This window comes from Hippopotamus amphibius, chromosome 4 (assembly GCF_030028045.1).
Source record: "Hippopotamus amphibius kiboko isolate mHipAmp2 chromosome 4, mHipAmp2.hap2, whole genome shotgun sequence".
Classification (NCBI taxonomy): Eukaryota; Metazoa; Chordata; class Mammalia; order Artiodactyla; family Hippopotamidae; genus Hippopotamus; species Hippopotamus amphibius.
This window is the reverse complement of record NC_080189.1, coordinates 172,274,133-172,294,243: the sequence shown is the minus strand read 5'-3', so window position 1 is coordinate 172,294,243 and position 20,111 is coordinate 172,274,133. Positions and strand designations below refer to the sequence as shown.

General features: G+C 44.1%; 1 protein-coding gene and 1 non-coding gene across 3 annotated transcripts in view; one reads left to right on the top strand and one right to left on the bottom strand.

The window, feature by feature from the left end:
• KCNK10 (potassium two pore domain channel subfamily K member 10) overlaps positions 1-20,111 on the top strand; it is an 89,538-nt gene that overhangs the window by 18,526 nt on the left and 50,901 nt on the right. The gene's annotated exons all lie outside the window — the stretch shown is intronic.
• TRNAQ-UUG (transfer RNA glutamine (anticodon UUG)) lies at positions 9,524-9,595 on the bottom strand. The gene has a single exon. It is a non-coding gene; the product is annotated as a tRNA-Gln (tRNA).

Below are 20,111 nucleotides of genomic sequence, written 5' to 3'. Positions count from 1 at the left end.
TTGACTTTTAGCTTAATAGAAATATACATTTTTTTTCCTTGGGAATACCTATGTCCTACAATTTTTATTAAAAAATAAAACCTTACAATTCTAAAAGCCAAGGGGCAGCGTTTCATATCACTCTTTCTTAGATGGCCTTGTCTTTTTTTTTTTTTCCTATCATGGTAAAATGCTAGCAATCTGTCACTAATGTGTGCCAGATTTAAGGCTCATAATGGCATAAAGAATGGAGGAAACAATTCTAAAGTAATTTTAAGTAAGGTGATACGTGATGAGATCCTTTTTATTTAGTTGCAATATGTGTAATAACCTAATGCGTGTTCTGAATTGAATCTGGACTTGTGCCTGAATTTCCTTTCCTTAGTGAGATCTTGAGGAAAGGGATCATGTCTTATTATCTTTGCATCCATGTGTAGTCTCTGCATGGTTTACATCTAATTATTACCCAATAAAGAAATGCTTTTGGGATGAGCTATCAAACTAAATCTATAACACTGGTGATGCCATGAGATATCTGAGCTTATTCATGCATTCATTTATTAATTCAGTATTTCTCTGCTGCCCGTTCTTTGGCCTTCTCCTTCAGGAAAGAATTCAGAGGCCAGAATGAAGGACAGGATGACAGAGTGTAGGGATTGTAGTTCTGGTGTTGCTGTTAAGACCCATCCTTTGACCTCAAAGATTTCTCTGTGAAATGAGTGTGTGGGTGTGTGTGTGTGCACGCCCTTGAGATCATTTTTATGACAATTAAACATCTACCCTTTATTAGGCACCTGTTATGAGCTAGGCCCCTTCTTCCCATCATCTCATTTAATCTCTCCAACAACCTTCTAAGTTGGTATAATTATACCCATTTTACTGGTAAAGAAACTGTTGCTAAAAGAGGTTGAGTAGCTTTCCAACCACCAACGTGATAGAGCTGGGATTCAAAGTGAGGTCTGCCTGGCTCTATCCTGCCTTGCCCAATGAATCTACAGGCCTTTAAGTATTTCTTACTTTATCATAAGCTTATCTCTCTCTTAAACATTTGCTTTAGCTTCAACACTTTCCAGAATTTTCACATAGTCAAAAGGCATTGGAGTTCCTTGCTCTTTAAGAGCAAGCATTTCTTTTTTCCCCCTTTATACCCATTGACTATCAGTCCTGGACATGGGATACTTTTAAGATCTCCATCTACTATGATGTCAGGATTTATACTTGTGTTTACCTACAGTTTTTGTAGATTAAGCAGTTAAAAATGCTGAACCTGTGTCAATCAAGAATCAAATTATTATGATTCACCCTTCAGTTCACTGATTCCTTCATAGGATGAAAGTGTTCACACTTTTGGACCAGGGAGCATCCTCTCACTCTGTGCCTCTGAGAAGCACTGTATGTAGTTTCATAAGAAACACAGTATTTGGAAGGGTTTTCAGTGTTGTGTGTTCTAAGCTGGAAAAATAGTATTATTGTATCTCACTGATATTTATATTGTTGTATCTGGCTGATAGTATAAAAAATTAGGTCAATGGTATTTATCTGGTAGTGTCAGGACTCTTGGCTGGATTGAGTGAACCCCTCATAAAGCTAATCTGGAAGGTGTAATTCATATTATTAATAATAAAAACAGAGTACCTGGAACAGCTTAACCTCTGTGAAATGCCTGGATACCTTAAAAGTGCCATAGCTGGGGAGAGATTTTCCAAAGACTTAAATCACTTTCATGGAGTACCATGGGACTGCAGAGGAGACAGATGGGTCACCATCCCTGACCCAGATGTTGTTATGGGGAAGACTGTCTCATTAGTTAATTCATCTATGCATTCTTCTGTTGTGTCAGGTAACACGCTAGGTATTGGGGATAGAAAAGATGAGGATAATATACACCTTGAGCAGGTCACAAACCTCTCTGTGATTCCATTTCTTTATCAATAAAATGTGCCTAAAATCCCTCACCCTTAGGGTATTGAGAGGATTAAGTTCTATAATTTATGAGAAGGGCTTTGAACTGTGCTTGGCACGTGGTGAGCACTTAAAGCAAGACAGCTATTGTTGCTGCTGCTGTTTATAGTATTATTTAAGGAGCTCAGAATTTCAAGCTGTGGTTCTTAATGGAGAGCGGGGTTGCTTCCAGGGGCATCTGACAATGCCTGGATGCATCTGTGATGGTCACAACTGGAGAGATGCTACAGACACCTAGTGGGCAGGCCAAGGAAGCTGCTCGACATCCAACCATGCCCAGCAGAGCCACTCATCACAAAGAATTATCCAGTCTCACGAGGCAATAGATTGAGAAACGCTGGAGGAAGAGGCAGGTAAACCAAAAGCTAGAATCCATTGGAATGGAGCTATTGTTTCCCCCAGTTTTATTGAGATATAATTGACATATGCCACTGTAAACGTTTAAGGTGTTTAGTATAATGGATTGAACATTTCATATGAAATGATTACTGCAAAAAGTTGAGTTAGCATCCGTCATCTCATATAGATACAATAAAGAGAAAAAAACTTTTTTCCTTGTGGTGAGAACTCTTAGATTTACTCTCCTAACAGCTTTCATATATACCATACAGCAGCATTAACTATAAAGTTGTACACTACCTCTCGAGGACTTACTTATAACTGGAAGTTTGTACCTCTCCACCACCTTCCTCCAACTCCCCTTCCCCACCTGACCCCATCTCTGATCTTTTTTCTTATGAGTTTTTTTTTTTAAACACTTCACATATAAGTGAAATCGCACAGCATTTCTCTCTCTCCATCTGACTTATTTCACTTAGCATAATGTCCTCAAGGTCCATCCATGTTTTTGGAAATGGCAGGATTCCTTCATGTTTTAATGGCTGAATAATATTCCATTTATATATATATATATGTATATATAATATAACTATATAAAACTATGTATATATCTTACAGCTTCTTTATCCATTCATCTGTCGATGGCCACTCAGGTTCTTTCCATGTCTTATCCACTGTAAATGCTGCTATGAACATGGGGGCGCAAATATCTTTTCAAGTTAGTATTTTTGTTTGGATGTATTCCCAGAAGTGGAATTGCTGGATCATATGGTAGTTCTATTTTTAATTTTTTGAGGAAACTTCATACTGTTTTCCTTAGTGGCTGCACCAGTTTCCAATCCCATCAACAGTGCACAGTGGTTCCCTTTTCTGCACATTCTTGCCAGCATCTGTTATATCTTGTTTTTGACAATCGCTGGAGTGGAGTGATGCATGTGATGTATGTGAACAGTGGGACCCTTAGTGAGGAAAACAGAGGTCAGACAAGATTTCATGGCAGTTTATCTCCTTCTGTCCCTGCAATGATTATATGAGGATAGTCTTTTTTGCCACTTACAGAGGAGGAAACTGAGGCGGGGAGAAGGTGAAGTTACACACTCAAGGGCATGTGATTAGTGAGTGGAGGATCTCGGATTTACTCCTGGGCGGTCTGACCACTATCCCCTTCTCTTAAACACCACGCATGGGAACAGAAACATGGAATGTGGGAGGGGTTCATTCAGTTCCCACCTGAAGGGCATCCCACTGGCTTGTGGGGCCCGTTGAGGGAGCTGCAGGGGGTCCATGCACCTTGAACTGAGAGGTGTCGGGGAGATGGTGGGAGATGAGGTTGGGATGGGGCGGGGGCTGGATTTGAGAGGTGCCTAGAGAGCCTTGCCAGGGAGTTTGGGCTTTGTGCTGTGGGAAGTGGGGAGTCACTGAAAAGATTTAAGAAGGTAGTGACACGATGGAAAGCAATGAGGATGTAGGATTGGAGGAAAGAACACCAGTTTGGAAGAGTGTTGGGACCACATCGGTAGGCCATGCTGAGACACAGTGAAGGGGCCATGTTTAAGAGAGTCTGACGAAGAAAGCTTGAAAACGACTCGTGTCCCATTCAGCAAAGATGTCTGGGGTGCCTGCCCTGTGCCGCACATCCCTGCCTGTTCAGACAGAGGCCACGTGGGCAGCGCAGCCTGGCCATCACCCATGCTCTGGAGTTAACCTTCCCACGTTAAACCTTTTTTCCGCTCGTGGGCTGTGTGACCTGCGTGAGAAAGGGAATCACCCCAGGCCTCAGCTTCCCTCTGTAAAATAATGATTATGATAATAGTGTCCACCTTTCAGGGAGGTCAGAAGATTAAACAAAAAAGCTCAATTACTTTGAGCTATTGTGATCGCTACTATTTCTTTGTTAGGGAAGACAGGAAAAAAGAAATTTAGAAAGCCCCTAAATAGGTATTATTATTATTATCATATCATTATTCTTTAGTGAAACAAAGTATTTATTAGGGGGAAAAAGAGTACGTGTGGATAGACACATGGGTAGACCCAGAGAGCCGCGTAGTTTAAATCACTCACAGGGGGCATTTCTTCCGGGTTTCCTTTGGCCAATCACCTTGCTTTGCCTGGTTCTGAGTCCGTGTTTGATACATCTCAGCGTCCTCCCATGTGTGCGCGTGCATCTCTCAGCCAAGCTGGTTTCCAGAGAAGAGGCCTGTGGGTAGGTTGACATAGCTCCCTTTTGGACCTCCAAAGACTTTCTGCGTAGATGTGTAGTCAGGAAGGTCTCCTTGACCTTGACAATGAGAAATATGTCGTCTGTATATTTTATCTGGGCAGGGCTCAGCCTCTCCTGTTATCCTCCTGCTATTATCTTCATCTTGGAGTATCCGTCCACAGGGGACGAACTCCAGCTGCTCAGCCTGGGACCCATCTATCTCCTGCCTTAAATCCCTCCCTGAGAGACATAGACGCCAAGAAATCTTTATTGAGAAGGTGAAGGGTGAAGGTCTGTCTTCTGTAGCTTCTTCAGGCTGGCATGGGGCTCATAGACCCTACCTAGTTGGGGTCACGGAGCTCTCACCCTGTCTCATTAAGGGGCCCCAGGGTGACTTCTGTTGTTATTTCAGCAGCATCTGCTATGGGGGGCAGAAAGCCCCTACATTACATGTGTGCTGGGGTCCTGCTAAGGAAAAAGAGAAAGAAGCTCCTGAAATGCCCTTTGGGGCTACAAATCCTAAATTTCTAATCTCTTGACAAATGTTCTTGATTTGCTCTGACCGTTGAAGTGTAAAGTCCCCTCCGCAGAAATGACTCCCGTGAGGGCTGAGTTGGGCTGTTAAACACTCTTTGCTGTGTCGCGGTGGCTTGAGCCCAGGGAAGCAACCGAGCAGTTGTCTATTTCATTTAGAGGACTTACCCCCCCCGCCTAGATAATCATCTTTGTCCCCAGCTTTGGTGGGGACGCTTGGCCTCGGATCTATTAAGTAGACACTGGGGCTGCCCCCACGGTCTCTATGCCCCCTGACTGTTCCTCTGTGTGGTTTGAGACACATCTTGGAGAACCTCAGGGATCCAGAAGGCTCAGGCAGCCCCAAGGAGTGGGTCACCCACACAATGGGATGACCAATGACTCCAGAGTGTGAGTGAAAGGGTCTGCATTCTCTGAGTCCAACTGCTATTTATCCCTCAGTGAGGCCCGTCTATCTTCTGGTTTGGTGCCCTGGGGCAAGCTGATTAACCCGAGCTGGGCCTCAGCACTTCAGTCCACAGAGGACACAGAGGACCCATCCATCTCTGGAATCTTACCCTTGAGACTCCGTGAGAGAGTCTGCAGATGACAGTAATCGGGAGATTTCTTGCAGAGCTGTTGTAATAATAAAAAACAGCTACCACTTATTGGTTGTTTACTTTCCTCTAGGCATGTTCTAAGTGGTTCAATCCTTTAATTCATTCAACCCCTGCAACAAACCTACAGGTGCGATCTATCGTCATCATTCAATTTCATGGACAAGCAAATAAATTCTAAGAAATTAAGTAATTCGCCCAAGGCCACACAGCCGATAGGTGGTTAAACTGGGATTTGAGCCTTGGGATGCCAGACTCCAGAGCCCACACGTCTAACCACTGTGTTAGCCTGCTCACTTGTGTCAACAATCAGTATCCCCTACACTACCTCCGAGCCTTTTCTTAAAGGTTTTACTCCAAGGAAAAGACTGGAGGGAGAAGGAGAAATTTCTAGGGAAATGTGGGCAGACATGGTACTATAGCACTCCAAACATGGACTGTTGTGTTTTCAAAGAAGGGGGTGTCAAGGAGGGGAAATAACATGGGCATTGGAGTCATATAGACTTGGTCTTTTTTTTTTTTAATTTATTTTATTTTTTATTTATTGGCTGCATTGGGTCTTCGTTGCTGCACTCAGGCTTTCTGTATTTGCAGAGAGCGGGGGCTACTCTTCATTGCAGTCGTGGGCTTCTTACTGCGGTGGCTTCTCTTGTTGTGGACCACGGACTCTAGGCACATGGGCTTCAGTACTTGCAGCGTGTGGGCTCAGTAGTTGTGGCTCACAGGCTTAGTTGCTCCGCGGCATGTGGGATCTTCCCCGACCAGGGATCGAACCCGTGTCCCCTGCACTGGCAGGTGGATTCTTCACCACTGCGCCACCAGGAAAGTCCTAGACTTGGTCTTTAACCCTGTTAAACCTAAGGCTACTTTTCCTATTATGGGGATGGCAGTCCCTCTTCGTTTGGAATATTGGGAGGAGAGTGAGAGAACCCACATAAAGTGCCCAGCAGGGTGCCCAGCATAGGGTTGGCATTTAGGAAACACTGTTTCCTTTCCCCATTCTAGCTTTCATCTCCACAGTGATGTGCAGGGAACGGAACTGAACAGACAATGATAGGCACACCTGGAGTGCTTGCGTTTCTTTGGCTGTGGAATCGAATACATTGAATAGGTTTTTGAAGTCGCAGCTTCTACCAGCTTGATGAGACAGTCACTCCATCCCAAGAACTTCTTTATCCTCCATGCTCTCACATGCCACAATTACTTACTTCCCTGCCCCGATACAGTTCTTTCAGAAACTTCCCTCGTGACTCATCTTGGAGAGAGCAATAAAACCTTCATCCTCTGTAATCCTCAAGGGACAAAATCATGAGACGGCTTCACTGACTGACAGGGGAGGGAAGAAGGCTTCCGCCTGCGTGGGTGAGGATCTGTAATGGTCACTTTTCAGGCTGTGACTTCTTAGACATTTAAAGACGTTGAGTGTCTTCCGTGTGACTGGTGTGGTCACGGGGCTGCAGTTTCTCCTGGTAATTGACCCGCTGAAGGGGCGCGTGTTTTGTGGGAGTGGGTTTAGTGTTGGATGAGGTGCCCGCAGGGAAGACATGGGAGTTTTTCGGTTGTAGCACAAGCAAGAAAGATTCCTCTCTCACTGGAGAGCATCTTGGGGGCAGCTTGTGTGAATTGCTCCCCCCCCACCTCCTCCCCCCGGCCCCCCACCCGCCGCTGCTTCCCAGTGAGCAGGTTACCTTGCTGTCTAGAAGGCTGACTTTTGCCCCTGGCATACTTCAGTCCTTGCCTGGGCAAGTTGCTTCATCCTCAGAACCTTCGTGAGGATGGGCTTATGCTGGCTTCTTTGTCTGAAGAAAGGCGGAAGCTTTCCACTGCCTGCGATGGGCTGGGGCTGGAATTTCCTGGAAGTGGGAACCTCTAGGGTGGGGCTCCTTCTCGTCCTGCTGTGTCTCCCCCGCCTTCACCGGTTCAGGGACTTTTTATGTTAATGAGTAGGATCTTTGCCACTGGTTTTCACTTTATGATCGCTTAGAGCTTTCTATCCTTTGCTAATAAATGGTTAGAGTCTCGGATCCTTTGCTCAGTCCTGGGGCCTCAAGCTGTATTTGATGGATACTATTTGACACCGTTGATTAAGTCCTGACTGGGTGCAGCCTCAGGGCCAGGAAGTTTACGTGTGTTCCTGAGCCTTGTTTTCACTCCCCATTGTCCCAAGGGGTAGCCTCTGTTACTGCCCCTGTTTACTGAGGCTAGGTGCCCTGGTTAAGTCCTCACAACTAGCTAGTGGCAAAAGTGGGCCTGGAATCTGGATGCTCTGACTCCAGACTCCACGCTCTCCTCATCAGGCCCTATCCTTGGCTTGACACAATGAGGGTGGAGAATGTGTAATTGCATCAGGACAAATTCTTCCTGACTAAGGGAAAATCCACTTAAACCACAGGATGGGGAAGCTCCTTCCTGAAAATCAGTGCTTGTCTTCTGACACAGAGCCCCCTCTTCCTTCTCCCCTGGATTTATAACCCTTCCAACATACAGAGGACATCCGTACCAGAGCCAGGTGCTAGACGGTAGACCTTTAGTATAGTGACTTATTTCACTGGTGGAGGAGGAGTTAATCTGAGATATGGGCGGCTGCAGGAGAGGACTGGGTACAATGCTGTGGTCCTGGGCATGGACCTTTGATGTTGTCATGGGGACCGAAGCTGCTATTCTGCAGATAAGGGGAAGGCCAGAGATCTCGAGCTGTCAAACTTTCTCTCCACAAGCAGGAGATGTTGGTTAATTTGCATGACCCATGAATATTTCCCAAGGCTGTGACATTTACCATTCTCTTCTGCCAAGCCCCAAGCCACTCCCTCATTCACTTGCTTACTCACTCATTCTTTCATTAATTCGACACGTTTATTGATGCTAAATACTGGGGACATGATGGTGACTAAAAGGCAGATATGGTCCCAGTGTCTTGGAGCTTACAGCTAGGATGGCCAAACACCCCAGCTTTTGTGGATCTGGAACAATTGTGAACAGCTCCCTTTTTCCTCTCAATAGTGTCCTGGTTTGGAAGATAAATTGTGTGGTCATTCTACTGATTGGTAGTGGGACAGGCAAACCTTATGCATGTAATCACACAGAGAAGTGTCAATAAAACCAGATGAATGCTGCAAAGGCGAGGGAGCTGGGGCTGTGAGGCACGTGGGCAGTAGTAGGACAGGGGTTCTGGGCAGAGGGAGCTGAGTGTCAGGCCCCTGCGGTGGAAGGATGCTGGGATATCTGGGAACTTGAGAGAAGGGGGGTGTGGGTGGCAGAGGTCCGTTAGCAAGGGGACATTGGTAGGCATTTAGGTTGGAGACAGGCAGGGGCAAAACCCTGCAGGGCCTGATGTTGGATTTTATCCTAAGAGCACTGGGAAGCTCTGGCTGTTTCAAGCAGCAGGGTGACGTGATCCAATCAACCAGTCCATTGCCATTTTGGTCCCTCACAGAAACTCAGAGCACAGCAGCAGTAGTTGTGAGCTGGGTTTTAGTCATTCATTCATCCATTCATCAGCTAAACATGTATGGAGTGCCAACTATGGCACTTTGCTAAGTGTCCTGCTCCGGATTTCTGAACTGATTTATACTCAGAGGTGCCAAAAGTCAAGGCCTGGAAGAAGGCTTCATGGACCCTCCATGGTGGGTAGTGCCCTGCTTGGCCCGGTAGCATCAAACACACATTTGCCTCTATGCTTATTAGACTCTATTGGCTAGGCATCATTTTCTCATCTGTCTCTCTCCCAGGATAGTGAGCTTTTTGAGGTTGAGTCTGTGTCTTTTATCCCTATATCCCTGGCACAGTGGCTGGCCCATAGAAGATGCCTACAGTTTGAGGAACGAATGAATGGTGCTTGTATATCTTGTTTGGAGACCAAGAGCCATTTTATTTTATTTTATTTTGGCCACACCGGCAGCTTGCAGGATTTTAGTTCCCTGACCAGGGATTGAACCTGGGCCACGGCAGTCAAAGTGCCGAGTCCTAACCACTGGACTGCCAGGGAATTTCCCTTTCATTTAGAACCTTCATAGGAGCAAAGCAGAAAGTGATTTTGTGTCTATGTGCTAGAAGACCTCTCCTTTCGGTCTAGTTGTCAGGAGTACTTCTTCCGTGTTCTTTATGCATGAGCAGATTCCCTTGGTGTCTATGGCCCTAAAGTTTTAGGTATTTGGGAATGTAATGATTTGAAGGAAAGGATGGCACCTGAGACGTCCATTCAGCAGCTGGTGGAAATCCCTGCTGTGAGTGAGTGCAAAGCCAGATAAGCCTTCTCCTTCCCTGCCCTGGGCCCTCCCTTCTTCCAAGTGGCCTTTTGTGCAGGAAGTTTGGACCACAGCCGAGGCAGCAGGTGACCTCTGGTGAGTGCAAGGTCGGCATCTTTGTGCCCAAAGATGCAGCTCTGGCGAGTTGAAGAAACTCCCTCGGCTGTTGCCCCGAAGTCAGAGGCAGTGTCCTTTCTCCAGCAAAGCGGTCACGCAGAAGATTGTTCAGTGTGTGCAAGATCGGGCCTGCAGCCCCTGGCCTGTCTCTACAGGCTCCCACTTCATTATTATTATTGTTTTTATCCCTGGGGTTGTTATTCCATCACTGTTTAGTGGAGAAGATCTAAAGCTTTTAAGCCAGAAATTAAAGAGCTAATGGCAAATTGGCGTGACACTAGAAAAATGAATTTGCAAATGAGTCAATGTTCTAAAAAAATTCTCATAAAAATAAAACAAAACCCAGACATGAATGCTATGATGTCCACAGTTATCTACAAATGTGCATGTGTTTGCTTCTCGTTGAAAGTGAAGCGAAAATCTCATTTAATAAGTTTAAAAATTTTTTTTTATTTTTAAAATTTTATTGGAGTATAGTTGATTTGCAATGTTGTGTTAGTTTCAGGTATACAGCAAAGTGAATCAGTTATACATATACACATATCCACTCTTTTTTTGATTCTTTTCCAGTATAGGCCATTATAGAGCACTGAGTAGATTCCTTGTGCCATACAGTAGATCCTTATTAGTTTTCTGTTTTATACATAGTAGTGTGTTTATGTCAATCCCAATCTTCCAATTCATCCCTCTCCTGCCCCCAGCCCCCTGGTAACCATAAGTTTGTTTTCTGCATCTGTGACTGTGTTTCATTTAACAAGATTTTGGGGTTGTGTGGCTCATACAATTATTTTCATTACTTGTAATCAGATGTATTCATTTCAATAACTAATATTTGCTGAATGCCTGTCATGAAGCAGGTCCTGCGTGAGACTTTGATGGTTAGAAAAATAAAATAAAAAGTGATGCAAGATGCCTTCTCCCTGTCCTCCAGAAGCTTAAGTCCAGAATTCATTGTCTCGCTAGCTCACTCACATGGTGTTTACTGTGGCCAGGCACTGCTCTAAATTTTTCCTGTTTTATTAAGTCATTTAGTCTTTACAATGATCCTTTGAGGTAGGGGTAAGCAGCTGAGGCTGTGTTAGATGTTTCTTCTAACAAAGATGTTAGGTAGTTTGCCGAAGCTTAAGTGACAGGTAGAACTGGGATATGGACACGAGCAGTCTGGCTCCAGAACCTGTGCTTTCCATCACCATGCTCTGCTCCTGCTGGGGGAGACCGGCGTGGCTTGGGTGATTAGTTAGAGTCCAACGTGACTGATGCTAGAAGATAAGGAAACACTCAGGCCCGTATTCACGGAGCAGAAGTCTCTGAGTCAACCTGTGGGACCCCCAGAAGGACCTTCATTCTCCTATGAGAAGATTACGGAGAGTACTGATTACCTGTGGGTTGTGCTTTAGAGGAACATGGCTTTGCCTCTTCACGTGAGGTACTGAATGAACTGGGTCAATAGAGTCTATTTAAAACCACAGTACACCATGTATTGTTCAGGTCTGCAGTCGAGAGTTGCTTCTCCTTCTCTATTAAGAACATATATTTTTCCTTTGTTCTTGGTAGAAATGGGCAGAAGAGACAGAAGGCGTGTTGATGAGGGTTAGCCTTACTGAGGAAGGGAGGGTTTAACCTTTTGTTCTTTGAAAAATGAAAATCAGAAGTACAAATTCCTTCTTTTCCATATTGTCCCTCTTCAGGTGGAAGAAAGTGATGGTATAGGTGAGCTTTAGAAAAAAGGTTTGCAAGCTGGACAGACAGGAGAAGGCCGTAGTTAAAGGCTGAACGTGTAACCATGCCCAGCTCTGTTGCCTACTAACTACTATCAGAGCGGTCAAGTTACTTTCTGTTGTTTCATTTATAAAATGGGAATAATAATAGGGTTTATTATTATAGGGTTTTTGTGAGGGTTGAATCAGATAAGGAGGCATGTTGTAAATGCTGGCTCCTATGAATTTTTTAAAAAAAATTTATTGACTGTGTTGGGTCTTCGTTGCTGCGTGTGGGCTTTCTCTAGTTGTGGTGAGCGGGGGCTACTTTTCGTTGCGGTGCCCAGGCTTCTCGTTGGGGTGGCTTCGCTTGTTGCAGAGCACGAGCTCTAGGTGTGTGGGCTTCAGTAGTTGTGGTGTGTGGGCCCAGTAGTTGTGGTGCATGGGCTTCGCTGCTTCACGGCATGTGGGATCTTCCCAGAGCAGGACTCAAACCTGTGTCCGCTGAACTGGCAGGATTCTTAACCCGTGCGCCACCAGGGAAGCCCCACTCCTATGAATATTTTTATGAGTATTCTAGAGCTCTCTTCGAAGGCTCTGGGATTGGCTCTACTTCCTTGTCTGCCCACACATCAAATTGTGCTCACCAGAGAGAGGTGCTGGTAGTAGGTGCTGACGCATTTTCTAAGGGGGCACAGGAAATGAGATATTAATTTGGGATTAATATCCAGCACTCAAGAGTGAGAAAGAGTCCAAGTAAAGAGCTATGATGAAAACAAGATAGCAGAAGCATCTCTTTTTCATGATGTTCTTAATCTGTTAAATTTCGAGCTCTCTCTGATGCAGTGGCGATAGAAGGAATAGCTGTCTTGGATTTAGCTCACGTGGCAGTGAGTCAGAATTCCTGGAGCTGCTTTTATAGCCCAGTAAGAAATTTTTTTCCCAGAAATTCGTTAGACTCATCTTTGATAGGAATAATTTCAAGTGCAGAAAAGCCAGGCATACATCAAGCATTCTCCTCAGGACCAAGGTGATTTTTCAACATCACTTGGCACATTTGTTTTTCAGTCTGTAGAGATTGAGTCCAAACTGAGAGGAAAGGGTGACAGTTAGTTATTCTGAAAGTTTACTGATCTTATCAGAGCATACACATATATCTTCACTTCCTTAGTGGACCTGATGCTTTAAAATTTCTCTTATTTCATCCTTCTATGCAGTCAAAGTGAGAGAAAACCAATTCTATGTTGTAAGGCACACTTTGGAAGGTAAAAGGGCTCCTCCTAATATGGCTTGGTCCCACAGAGCAATGCTTGGCTAGGTTAGTCATTAGTGTATACCCAGGTGCTAAGGAACTGAGTTTTAGAAGATTTTCTCCCCAGAGAATTGACTAGTGGTAGCAAGGAAAGCTGGCTTGCTCAGACCATAGGCTCTGGATGTGCTGTCTAGCTCATCCTGAGTTTCTGTCTCTTATCCTTCAAACGAATTCTCCACTTGAGCTGGCCAGTCTGCAGGTGGCCTTCACTTTACACTTATAACCAGGCTGTAAATCTCTGCTGAAAGCCCGCTTGTCTGGATGCCCCGAGGACCCAAGGAAAGGCCAATACTTGCACAGTTGGATACTTAGGGCAGCAGGAAAATAAACACCATCACCATATCCCGCATGGCACTGAAGGTGCTTCTCTCTTTGCCTTTTTAAGGCCTGGCCTAGTTTTTGTGACTGTTTATTTGTGGGAGACTCTGAAGTGGTGAGTCTGTTAGGACGGCCGGTCCACTTGGGCCAGCACGGGTCTGACTGCCACACTGGCCGTCTGCCTGGGTGGGAGGTGAGGACACATGTCCATCAGTTCCCCTCTTCCTTGATTTCTCATAGACACTTGGGGTGTCCTAGCCTGGAGGGGAGCTAGCCTGCTCTCCAGAGGCAGGGAGCTGGGCTAAGAGGGTCTGAATGGGGAGAAAGAAGAACACAGCTGGTGGCGAGATGCTGCCTTTCTGGCATTTAGGACGCTGATCTTCGTGTTGACGATGTTGAGTATCCACTTGCTAGGCACCAGATGTGTGACCGCGGGCAAAGTACCCGCGAATCCATCTCACGTGTCCCATGGGGATGCCCATGTCACTGGTCACCATGAGGGTTAACTGAGTTCATCTATGTACTGGTAAGTACTCAGGATTCCTGTTATTATTAATGTCATTACGTATGAAATGACAAGGTACACTGCCTGAAGTCATATACATGTTAAAAAAAAATTCCAACAGCAACCCTGAAAGGAAGGGTCCCTCATTTTATAGTGAGAAAACAGAGGCTCAGAGAAGCTGAGTACCTTGCACAGGCTAGACATTTGCACTTTATCCATGAACTTTCTCTGTTGCAAGAGGAAATGTGAGGTGCTTATACTCTCTCTCTTCCTGTACCAAAGTGAAGTCTTCTTGGAATCAAGACGTGCCTTGCTGGGGACGGCTCCAGGTTTCCACCCTGATGCCCTCCCACTGTTGTTTGAAGTACGTATATGATGTGGCTTTGCACTTGGATGTAAAGTAGCCCCTCCCTCAGCCCCAGCATATTCACTTCTGCTGCTGGGAAATATTTATACGTGAAATACTTCTGAAGCAGGAGAAGGAAAAAGCAACTGTGGCGAACAAAGTAATATCCTACTTCCACTTCTCACCTGAGGCCCAGCAATGTGTGAGGTGGTGGGAAAATGCTGCTACCCTGTTGTCGGGATTTTCAGTCATTAGGGGCATTTTTGAGTTGTAATGAATGTGGTCTGCCGGTTGCCTTTCTCTGTCTCCCAGGGGTTGTGGCTTTCCTCCTGTCCATTAATGGCTGAAAGTATGCCCTCTCTGAGTGCATTTATGAAGCCACTTTCCATGCCCCTGCCCTCCTCTTGCCTTGACCCCTGGCTAACTATCATCTTCATAAATCCCTTTGCTGACTCTGCCCTCTTGAGAGTGTAGGTTGTTGACCTAGAGCCACCTTTGTGCCCTCAGATGAGGTCCTTTCCTTTTGTCCCTGTGGTGTAAGCTGTTAGTAAAAGGATCAGAAGTCCTGGCCCATGCCTGGCCTGCAGTCCACGCGTAATCATGAACAAAGCCCCCTCTCTCTCTCTGCAAGTATCCTGGTTTGGACAGTAAATCAAACCATCACCATGGTTATTAGTGTCCGTGCATATGATGCCAAATCAGTTGCATTCTTCAACCTCAGACAAGCTGAGTGATTCCTGCTCCACCTTTGTTGGTCTTCCGTTTTGGTGTCACATGAGGAAACAGAGAAACAGATTATCTCACCGAGCACACAGATCATAGGAGCAAAGCCACAGACAGTTAGTGGCCCCTGTGGGCCATCATTCATCCCAGAGTAGCACTGACACTCATGATGGTACCTCGTGCTGCTCAGAGCAGTGATTTATGCAGCCCAGCGCTGGCTCGTGGGAGGACAGCACCGGGGGAACTTGGTGGGGGGCCTTCGAGGGCCCTTTAACCCCCTTCTCTTCCTTCACATCAACCTCAGACCTGCCTCATTTTGTGAGAGGCTTCAGTGTCTCTGTTATACCTTTCTGGTGCTCCTAATGCGGGAGAGGTGGGAGGATGGAGGAGGCAGGAAGGAAAGAGATTCTTTATCGATTTTCCAGTTTTATTGAGATATAATTGACGTACAACATTGTGGAAGTTTAAGGTGTACAACGTATTGATTTGCTATACTTATGTATTGCAAAATGGTGACCACCATAGCATTAGCTAACATCTCCATCATGTCATATAATTACCATTTCTTTTCTGTGGTTAGAACATTTAAGATTTATTCTCTTAGTAACTTTCAAGTATATAGTACAGTATTATTAACTCAATTCACCATGTGCTACATTAAGATCCGTAGAACACATTCACCTTATAACTGAAAGTTTGTACCCTTTGACCAATATCTCCCCTCCCCACCCTCCAGCTCCTGCAATCACCATTTTACTCTCTGTGAGAAACAGATTCTATTTTAATTTTTTAAATTTTTATTGGAGAATAGTTGATTTACAATGTTGTGTTAGTTTCAGGTGCACAGCAAAGTGAATCATATATATATATATATATATATATATATCTCCGTTCTTTTCCAGATTCTTTTCCTATATAGGTTATTACAGAATGTTGGGTATAGTTCCCTGTGCAAGACAGTAGGTCCTTGTTAGTTATCTATTATATTTTATATATAGGAGTGTGTATATGTTAATCCCAATCTCCTAATTTATCACTTCCCCCTACGTTTCCCCTTTGGTAACCATAAATTTGATTTCAAGATCTGTGAGTCTGTTTCTGTTTTGTAAATAAGTTAGAAACAGATTCTTTCAGATCTTACCACTGTCACCACCTCTTCCTCCTCCTCCTTTTTTATTTTTTTATTTTTTTAAAATAGAACAATCATTATATTTCTTTGTGTTGGGCTACTTTGTCTGTATTACAAAGAAATGAATTGCTTTCCTCTCACACCTCTGGGAAGATCATGTGCCCACATTTATTGCTTTAGTTTGTCCACTCATTTCTTATTGATGAAACATTCATTTATGAATCGTTTACTGGGTGGGAACTGGAAGTTCTAACTTATAGGCTAAAAAGGAAATTCAAAAAGGGGTATAATTAAATTTTAAAGTGATACCCTGTTATCTATAGTATGCTTTCCCTGAAGCTTGAAACTCTTATGTCACATCTAGTATAAGTTTTTCTTTTTGATCCTCAGAAGACCTCTCTGAACTTGGTAGTGGTTGAACTTGTAAGTGAACACATGGTGCTCATTAAGTCTGAGATTGTGGCTTAAAATGATGCTGATGTTGGTTGAACCTCTACCCTATAACTGATCCTTTAAGCTAAATGGTACACTGCTCAGTTTCATCATTTCATTATCTACGTGCTTGAACACTTCTAATGGGCTGACTTATCTTCACTTTTGCAGCCTGAATGGAGAGGAAAAAGAAAAAACACTTAAAAGCAAATGCATTTAATTTGAAAAGGCTTTCCTTGAGTTCAAACAGTTAAGATTATTAGAAAATACTTCAGAAAATGAATAATGTTAGAACTATGAATTCAATCAGAAATATTGAATTAAAAATGATGCTATTGATTCAAATGATAAAAGTCCACTTTTACTGGGTTTCCCCTGTAGGTATATAACCCGAGTTTGCTAATTCATTTTAATTCTGCTTGTTTGCTGGAGTCTTTCTGATCTATAAGATCTAAATGGAATCAAACCTCATTCCTGGGGTTGGGGATCCTGTGAGTTTTACCAAGAGGTTAGGTGACTTGTGAGAGTCCTTCTTTTTCTCCTTCTTACTTCTGGTTTTAAATCATGTTCTGGCCCACTGTGCCCATAACAACCCTTATATATAAACCCACTTCCCCAAGGTATTTGCTTGTATAGCCCACTTTACTGAAGATTTGGGGGTGCGAGAGAGGAATTTACGTCACAGATATGAAGCAAGTTAAAATTGGGTGCTAGAGGAACCTGCTTTTCAGAATTCTTGGGCATGGCTGTAACTGAGCTCAACTGATGCTTCTTTGCCTTTTTTGCTTTCCTCTCTTTCTCCTTTTTTCAGGGCTTTCTCTCTCTTTTCTCTGTTCCCTCCTTCTCAGTCTATAGAATCAACCTGTCCCCATTTTAATGTATGTTTTAATTTAAAATTTAATGCTGAGGCATTAAGCTCTCACCAGCTCCAGCAGCCAAATAAAGTCTGGTGCTTCCATTGACATGTTCAAGGAAGTAGTCTAATTAGAAATGGCCACTGGGGACTTTCCTGCTGGTCCAGTAGTTAGGATTCCATGCTTCCAGTACAGGGGGCATGGGCTCGATCCCAGGTCAGAGAACTAAGATTCTGCATGCCGTGTGGTGTGGCCAATTAAAAAAAAAAAAAAGAAATGAACGCCTGTGAGGTCCCTGCTGCCTAAATTCTTGGACAATGACAAGCCTTCTCCCTCATCTCTGTCTGGAGGTGAGCACAGGGGTAGGGGAGGACGAGTGTGTTCTGGGTACCATATGCAGAGGAAATGGCAAAATTGTGGCTTTGGGCCAGTCAGGGCTTGAATTCTGGCTTCTCCACTTCCTGGCTGTTTGAACTCAGGCAAGTTCCTTAACTTTCCTGAGCCTGTTTCCTTATCTCGAAAGGGGGTTAATATTAAGTTCTTGCAAGTCGTAGAAAGGATAAAATTGAGTAACAACACACAAGTTGCGGAAGGGATAAAATGGAAGAACACTTCTAAAGCACCTGCCTCAGTGTAGACACTCAACAAATGTTAATTTCCTTTCCTTTCAACCGATAGACACTTTCCTTGAGGGTTACATATGTAAACATTAAATATTTATAAATTGCATAATTCAAAGAAAAGAAACTTGAAAAAGGAATCTTACTTCGGAGTTTTTGATGAAGCAGATAATTATCCCTGCTTGTTTTTGCTGCAAATCTGTATTTTTATTCACAGCACTGGGTCTGCTTAGGTTGTTTACGTGCAGTTCTCAGCACAGTGAGACGCTACTGAACCCAAACTCTTTTTGCAACTTCATAGAAGTTGTAAATATTAAGTACTGATGGTGTGATTTAAGGCCCCCTAAGTGATTGGGGCCTAGAGCTGTCCCTGAGGTATTATTTCCAGGTGGGCCCATCAGAGCTGAATAGATAATAAGGATATAAACACTAATTAAACACTAGCTAAGGCCTGTGGTTTGGTCTGATGGCACTCACAGTGTAGTGACAGTGGATATTTTACCAGCAGAAAGGGCTTGCCATCTGTCTTCTTTCTAAAGCAGAGCATTGCAAGGACTTCCCTGGTGGTTCAGTGGTTAAGACTGAGCTTCCACTGCAGGAGACATGGGTTCAATCCCTGGTCAGGGAACTAAGATCCTGCATGCCACATGGCGCGGCCAAAAAAAAGAAAAAAAAAAAAAAAAAAAGGAAAAAAGAAAGAAAAATAATGTCTATTAAAATAAATAAATAAAACAGAGAATTTCATAGCCCCCAATGAATAAATGATCCTTATAGATTAGGCAGATTTAAACCATGGGCAAAGACACATCCCAGGCAGCTGGATTTTAAATTCTGGGGTGCCAGGGTTTATGTTACAAACAGTGGCCGGTATAATTTTTCATATTCTTAGAGGCAGGAAAGAATAAACTTAAGGCTTAAACAGAAGAGATTTTTTCTTTTGTCCAGTCAATTGTCTAGGCGGGTTGCCAAATCCACTCAGTAGCCTGTTTTTGTACAATGCACTAGTTACGTCAGAAAGGGTTATGCATACTTAAAGGGTTACAAAAAGAAAAGAAAGGAAAAATATGCAACAGAAACGATATGTGACCCACAAAGCCTAAAATATTTACTGTCCGGCCTTTTCCGGAAAAGGGTTGATCCCTGGTCTAAAGAGTTTGAAATATCTCATATCGATGAAGGCAAAATGTAACTAACAATTATTGACTTTTTCAGTTGTAATCAAATTTGTGGCCACCACTGTCTGCCTGTTTTAACAAAGCTTAATGGGCATTATTTAGGATGAATGTAATCCTATTTCAGTATTTAATTGTACCTGGCAATACTCACATGGAGTTATTACAATTTTGTCCAGGGAGTGGAGTCTCTAGAAGTAGCTCATATCTCCGTCACCTCCCTCTGAAGCCCCTCCCTGTCGCTTCCGCACCACAGCTCACCTGGTTGAAATCTCTTCCTACCCTCTCCCCGGCCTGAAAAGAGTTTGGTAGGGCCAGCTCAGGAAAGGCTGCTGAGGAATTTTCCACCTTATTCTGTGCATGCTGAGACGAGGGAAGAATTTTCAGCAGGGGAGCGTGTGATTCAAAGCCTGTTGAATATACATAGTACAGAAGTATAATTCCTGGGATGGGGGCATCCGTGGGGGATGTGGGGTACAAACTGAACCTCCTGGATGAAGTGGGGCCCAGATTAGACCCCGAAGGATGGGCACCTTTGTGAGAGAGCAAAGCAAAGTTCCAGAAGTATGAGGGGATGTCTCATAGAGTGTCCTGCCCAGGGCTGGAGGCTTTTACAGTATAGTGTGAGATGCGGTTGGAGCTTCAGTTTGGCCAAGTCATCGGGAATTTTAAGGTGTATGGAATTCCAAATCCAGTACCCAGAGAGGAGCCATTGTCATTTATTTTTAAAAGGAGGTTGTGTGTGTGTGTGTGTGTGTGTGTGTGTGTGTGTGTGTTGGGGGACAGTGAAATAACAGTCACACAGTTGGCAACTATTTGCTAAACCCTGACCTAGTGCTGGGCATCGGACTCGGCGTATTGCATGAGGCATCTCACTTCATCCTCACAACAACTCTGTGGGAGAAGGTACTATTATCCCCAGTTTGCAAATGAGGAAATTTGGGTTTAGAGAGGTGAAAATACCTTGCCCAAGGGTCTGAGGTGAAGAACGAGCAGAGCCATGACAGCCTGACCCAGGAGCCCAAGCTCTTA